Raw genomic sequence first — 7,005 nt, forward strand, 5'->3', positions numbered from 1 at the left:
TTAACCAGAACACTTTTCTACTGACTTTTATTAGGAAATGAATACTTTTATGATCAACTGATCAAAAGTGAGAGTAAAGGCATCCTTATTTTAATTTTCAGATGAATGTTGTTCTCTTAAGGTGCCCCATTATACTATTTTAAAAGTTTTTCATTATGTTTTAAAGGTTTTCAGCAATAGCTTTACATGCATGCAATGTAGATTACATGCATACAATGTAAATATGTTTCATAATATGCTTTTCACATTACATAATTTTTTAACGAGTCTCAAATTATTTGTTTGAAGGTTGTTATTTCTAAACTCTTGCTTTCGGTGAGCTTAACCTGCTTTGATTGGTCCGATGTTTTTACCCTTTTTGGTTTGGTCTACTGCTTCTAAAGATAATATCTTTTAATATGGAAAGAATTTTTGTTCCTGAACAATAAATGTACTTCTCACTATGCTGCCAGTAAAAAAAACTGCATTGGGTATTATAGTAACTCAGTTATAGGAACTAGCCACCAGGGCTGTACCTCAAAAGCTACATGTTCCACTCTGGCCACTTTTCCACCGGCATTTTCAACATACTAAGTACTCTTAAGTGACTTTTGCCAACTGAAAGTAGTATTATGCATGGGATTTAACGAAATGAACAACTATAGGACAGGGGATGCCATGACCAAAGCTATATCTTCTGGGTTTCATGATAACAGAGATTAAATGTAAGAGACAAATCACCCATTCAGCATACATTTACATCACTTGTAGATCCAGATCATGCTGTGTTATATTATACTCTGACACCGGAGATAATTTGGTCCCACCAAAGGACGTTCCTACAACTCCCAGTTGATGTAAACACACCAAAAAAAGAGCATACTTGACAGAAATAGTTCTATGAACTATGAAAATGTTCCTTTGGTGAAAAAAAATCCTTAAAGTAATAATTCACAAGCAACTACAGACAAGCATAAATTAACATTAGGCAAATTTACTTTAGATCTACTTAAATCTGTAATGAAAGTTATACTGAAATTATATCGACATATTTCAGCAGTTCAGACAGTAGAGTATATTTCATAAAACATTTAGTGAGCACATAAATAATTGTGACCCTGGACCACAAAACCTATCATTAGTGTCAAATGTTTTTGTTAGGATAAGACAATAGTTGGTCTAGATAAAATTAAAAAATTTGGAATTTGAGGGTTAAAAAAAACATTACTAAGAAATTTACCTGAATGAAGGTTACTAATCAATTTTTTTGATATATTTATGGTAAGATATTTACTGAATGTCTTCATGGAACAAGATCTTTACTTAATATTCAAATGATTTTCGACAAAAAAAAAATAAAATCAAATTTGACGCATACAATGTATTTTTGTCTATTGCCAAAATTATAAACGTGCAACATAAGACTGAAACTGGTAAAAAGTGATACTATATAATATTTTATTATTTATAACACTATACAAATGTGCCGATTTTGTAATGACATACAGTTTACCGGAAGCGCTTAATCCAGGTTACTGACAAATTAAAAGTCCTTCCAAATACTTTCACATGTACCCTATTCACCTGTACACCTATTCGTCTTTGGATTGTGGGGGAATCCGAAGCACCTGGAGGAAACCAGACTGGAACCAGCAACCTTCTTGCTGTGAAGCGATTGTGCTACCCACTGCGCCACCGTGCTGACCTGTTAAAGTTTCAGTCAAAAGAATATTATCCATAACACATGCAAATTGGTGTACCTGACTTAATTTAGACATAAAAATACCTAATTTTAAAAAACACACATATATATATATATATATACACACACACACACACACACACACACACACACACACACACACACACACACACACACACACACACTATATATATATATATATATATATATATATATATATATATATATATATATATATATAAAATAGCTAATTCTTAAAAATACAACTTTTTTTGGCTCTACAATCAGTGGGGGCAGTTTAAATGAGCCTGATGCTAACTGTTAGCAAGAACAAACAGGAGCTTTAAAAGGGATTGGCTCCAGGGTGTGAAAGTGAAATGACCTGAAGTCTCCCTGTCGCTGGATGTTTGTCTTGGTGCCGAGCGTGTGTGCAGCCTGTGCCATCCTCAGTCCAAAGCCACAGATGCTGCAGTGTTTGTGTGTTGACTCCGTGTAATTTGTTTGCACTAATTTGTTTTGGGGTATCAGGGGAGTTCCCTTTTTAATTTGCCTCTCTCTGTTTACCCCTCTTTGTGGAGCACTGATCTGTTAAGCAGAAGTAAGAGAGAGGAAAAGAGAGAGAGAGAGAGAGAGATGGGGTGCAGAAGAGTCTAAATTAAAAGAAGGTACTATGCAGATTGTTTTAAGCTCTGGCTGCCCCGTCGGGCCCAAAGGCCTCGCTCGCAGCCTGCACCTGCTCCATCCCGCGGGAACCTGGTTCCTGATCCGTGGCCCCTCTCTCTCTCTGTTCTGTCTTCTGTTCTCTCTCTACCTCCCTCTCTCCCTCCCCTGCTGTTTCCTCCACACGCCTCCAGTGCCTGGAAACGCCTTAATCAGCCTCCTCTGCGCATGGATGCCTGCCACTCATTAGCCTGATTGAAAAGATGGAAGCTCCTGCTAACAGACACACACACACAAACACTTGCACACACACACACACACAGATATGCACACGTAGGTGGAAATATTCACAGTGACTTTCTGAATATTAAAACCTATATATGCAAGTGTTGTTGTTTTGAATATTAGCAGGACAATATATAAACAAATATGCAGTAGCTTAAATAATCCTGACTTTATAAGACACTGTAGCTGAATAGAATTAAACATTAAGGGCCCTATCATAAACCTGGCGCAATGTAGCGCAAGGCGCAGCGCAATAGTCTTTTGCTAGATTCAGCTTGGAGCAAGAGTCGTTTTGAGGCGTTGCGTTACGCTATTTAAATAGCAAATGCATAAGCGCTCATATGTGCACCCATAGGCTTGCTGGTCTAAAAAGGAAGGCGTTCTGAGGCGGTCCGCTGGCGCGTTGCTATTTTGAGAAACTAAAATAGATTTTTTCATTAGACAAAAACAAACCCGGTCTAAACTCCAACGCAGAGTTGCGCCTCGCTTACACACTGCTTAATACGCACAAGAGAGCAATAGGCAAATATCTTTACATATGAAAAAATTTAAGTATTAAGGATATATACAGGATATAATAAGAATAGATGTAGGATATAAATATAAAGGATTAAAATATTACAAAACATATTATTTTCTAGCCTACATAAATATGAAAAATCACTGTTTTTATGTCTTCTTCATCTCAGGAGGCTTTTTCAGTTAATTCATAACAATTTGCTTTTGTATAATGTTATTATTATTAGCAGTATTATTTATTATATCCATATTTATATTTGTTTTATTAAAAAGAAGTTTAGATTTGCCCACCTGTAAGGTTTTAGACCATATGGGGCACATCATGTGTTTTAGGATATAACTCAGGTTTTTGAGCACACTTCGTTATTATTGTTTATTTATTTATTTGCTGGAAATTAGAACTGAATCTAGAAATAGTTTTGAAACGAATATTTGCGCTTAACAAATGAAATTAATTATTTATAGACTAATTGATGTCTGTGCGTAAAGGTTTCCCTATCCTAGAGCGAAAGTGAAAGTAGATCCATTATCTCTCAGCAGATGCTCTGTTTAACAGTTTTCTGTTAAAAAAAACTGTTAACTGTTTGCTTGTGAAATGCTCAGTTTTTCCACTTAGACTTACTTTACGTCCTGTAAATAGTGAATGCGTTTATGGCGTGACGCAGCTGGGTCTTAAAGGGAATGGGAGATAAGACTCTAATTGGTTTATTCTCAAAACACACCTATAACTCATTAAGAAAATAACCTCAACCCTTTTAGACCATGCGCCACGGCGCAAAGCGGATTTTCCCGTCCTTAAATTAGCAAAAATGCGTTCTGACACGCCCTGAAAGCGTTAGCGCCCTGCGTTTTGCGCTCTGCGCATGGACAGTCAAAATAGAGAACTGACAGTTATCAACATACTTTCTCAGTTCAATTTTTGCATTCATAATGCCAAACATTTTTATTAAATGTTATCCACATTTTTTATTTAAATGTGCAAATTGGGTATTATGTCATAATATGCACTATTTTGCATACTTTGGTAGCACAAAAAGGGTTTCCTCCGGGTGCTCCTGTTTCCCCCACAGCCCAAAGATATGCTCTATAGGTGAATTGGGCAAACTAAATTGGCCATAGTAAATGAAAATGTGTGAATGCGAGAGTGTATAGGTGTTTCACAGTACTGGGTTGCGGCTGGAAGGGCTCCGCTGCATAAAACATGTCTGTGTTTTGACATAGTGAAGGATTTTTACAGGGGTGATTTTGGGAATCTCTTTTAATAATTCTGATTAAGGCAAATTATGCATGAAGAAAACATTCAGAATGTATTCATTAAACCATAAACTTTGGTGTAAGTGCTGCTGATTATGGCTCAGTGCAGGATGAAAAAATAAAATCATTTTGAGAACGTTCTTTAAAGATGTTTATAGTACAGGGTTCATACACCTTTTAACCACTAAAATTCCATGACTTTTCCATGATTTTTCCAAGACTTTCAAGTAAATTTTCATGACCTGATGTTTCATGAAATGTCTATATATGCGTGGTAAAAGAAAACCAATGATAGTCAAAATTTATTACAGCATATTGTAAAATACACAACAATGTATTTAGTTTCAATTTATATGTATAGAAATGTAAAATTGATTTAGATAATGCTTACACCGCACTAATAATGTGAGAGTATGTGATTGGCCAAGGACAGAGAAGAACAACATCGGCTCATTCCGAAAACGTAGCTCTTTTTATATTTCTGGAGATTGCAAATTATGTAGCCAGAAATCCGCAAGGCTGCATTTCGTCTTTAAAATGAATGCTACGGGGCGGTATGACGTCATTCCTTTTTGTGCTTACCAACTGACCGCTTAGCTCCATATGACAGCTTTCCCACTGTTACCAGTTTGTCTAGTTAACTCGTGATGTACGTCGGAGGACTTGAGACGCAGAGAGGAGTTGACCACGACGAGAGGGTTAGAGTCCGATGAAGAATGGTTGCAGACAGCGGGTAAGACAAAAACAGAAGCCAAAAAATTAAATAAGTAAATAAAGGGGTGAGAATACAGTAAAAAATTGATAAAACTTAGATGATGGCTTTTCTTTTCGTTTTTTTCTTTTTAATTTTTTTATTGCTTTTTAAAGCTGACCTCCTGGGACCTATGTAATGATATCCAGAAATGTTTATAGCAGTACGTTTTCAGTATGAGCCTGGGTTGGAAAAGAAAAAAAGACAACTAATCTATATTCAAGTATACAGATATCTGTTTTCCATGACTTTTCCAAAACTTTGTTGGTTTTTATGTTTTTCCTAAATTTTTCCAGGCCTGAAAAATGCCATGTCAAAATTCCACGACTTTTCCAGGTTATCCATGACCGTTTGAAGCCTGATAGTAATTCAAAATAAACAATTAAAGGTGTATTTTGGGTTTCTTTATATTGGACTGCAAAAGTGAAAAAACGGTTGTGCCTTGCCTTTACTACACAACACAACCAGCTAAGTTTTGATTATGCTGCTGTTGACTCAAATGTCTCCAAGCAAAATAGACTTCAGAAAACTCAGTATTGTGTAGTCACTTTATCCAATTTTGTATAATTCTGTGATATTTATAAAAATGAAATGCCTCATTTTAACATAAACAGACAGTAAATAAAAAGCTGAAAAAGTTCAGAAATATCGAGGAATTCAACAAACCTCAAAACGCCTGACAAAGCCCATTGGATTCCACCGGAGCGATCGTGTATGTGACCAACAGAGGGGCTGAAAGACACACAGTCATGAGCCGCTACCTCAGAGTCCAACGTAGTATTATAAATGAATTTAAAAGGCTGATTTTTATTGTTCCTAAAATTCCCCCACACATTTCCTAACTCCACCAAGAGGATGAAATGACACCCTTAAAATGAATTGATAATATAAATACAAAAAGCATATTTTGTGCGCAAATTGAGTCTAAGATTTGAATAAAAAGCCTAAATTGGAATAGAACAATAAATTATTTTTACTACATGTAGGGAGGTGTTGAGTAACTTATTCATACCAGCTAGGGCAGTAAGCATCATTCATAAGAATCATTTATTATGATATTAGGCCAATATAGAACATGCAAAAATAAATAAATTCAATTTAACGGCCATGCTTTTTGAAAAATCAAAACAAGCAAAATGTCAGTAATACTTTAAAAACTGAAAGAAATGTGTCTGCCCCACATTCCATTTTCTATACATCTTCAGAACAAGTTTCTGATGGACACTTTACTATATCATAAGGCCATGAGAGAGGATTTAGGAATGGCTGTGAAGCAAGAACCAGGTCACAGGACAATGGACAATTTTTAGAAGAACTGCGTGAATGAATGCGAGAGGAATCATTTTTCTGCATGAAGCATTTTAGTGTTTTACTAACAGGTAGCTCAATCACTGATATAGTTGTAATTGGACTTATTTCTAAATAAGTTGGTGTTTTCTAGGAAGTCTAACAGTATTCAGGTACAGAAATTGGATATTCAAGCTTTTCTAACTTAAAGTTTTTGTTTCATTTCTAGACCAAATATCTAAAAAAAAAAAATTATTATAGCAAAACATGTTTTGTTTTCACTTTCTAAAGTAATAATTCAAAACTAAGCAAGTTTTTCCTTAAAACAAGCTAAATAATCTGCCAAAGGGGGAAGTCTTGTTTTTGGTTTTAATTTTGATATTTGGACTAGAAACGACAAAAAATCTAAGAAAGAATTAATTTTGTGTAATTAGTAATAAGAATTAGTTTCGTGTAATTTCTTGTGCCCAAATGCTCAGTCACAGGCCTTAAAAACATGAAAAATTATAAAATGTTCGCTCTTGTGATTTTAAAAATGTGTCTCCTGGTCAGCTATAATTAAGACTCA

General features: G+C 35.2%; 1 long non-coding RNA gene across 2 annotated transcripts; it reads right to left on the reverse strand.

Moving 5' to 3' along the window:
* Window positions 1–902: 902 nt before the first annotated feature.
* On the reverse strand, window positions 903–5,883 carry LOC141378230 (uncharacterized). 2 transcript variants are annotated; one of them, XR_015511668.1, is made up of 5 exons: window positions 5,817–5,883; window positions 4,982–5,061; window positions 2,415–2,641; window positions 2,064–2,266; window positions 903–1,684 (listed from the first exon to the last, which is right to left on the reverse strand). It is a non-coding gene; the product is annotated as an uncharacterized LOC141378230 (long non-coding RNA). The 2 variants fall into 2 exon arrangements; XR_015511669.1 differs by lacking the exon at window positions 4,982–5,061 and having other exon boundaries at window positions 2,415–2,614; window positions 5,817–5,882.
* Between the last annotated feature and the right edge of the window lie 1,122 nt (window positions 5,884–7,005).

This window comes from Danio rerio, chromosome 16, assembly GCF_052040795.2.
Source record: "Danio rerio strain M-AB ecotype USA chromosome 16, GRCz13ab, whole genome shotgun sequence".
NCBI classification, from domain to species: domain Eukaryota; kingdom Metazoa; phylum Chordata; class Actinopteri; order Cypriniformes; family Danionidae; genus Danio; species Danio rerio.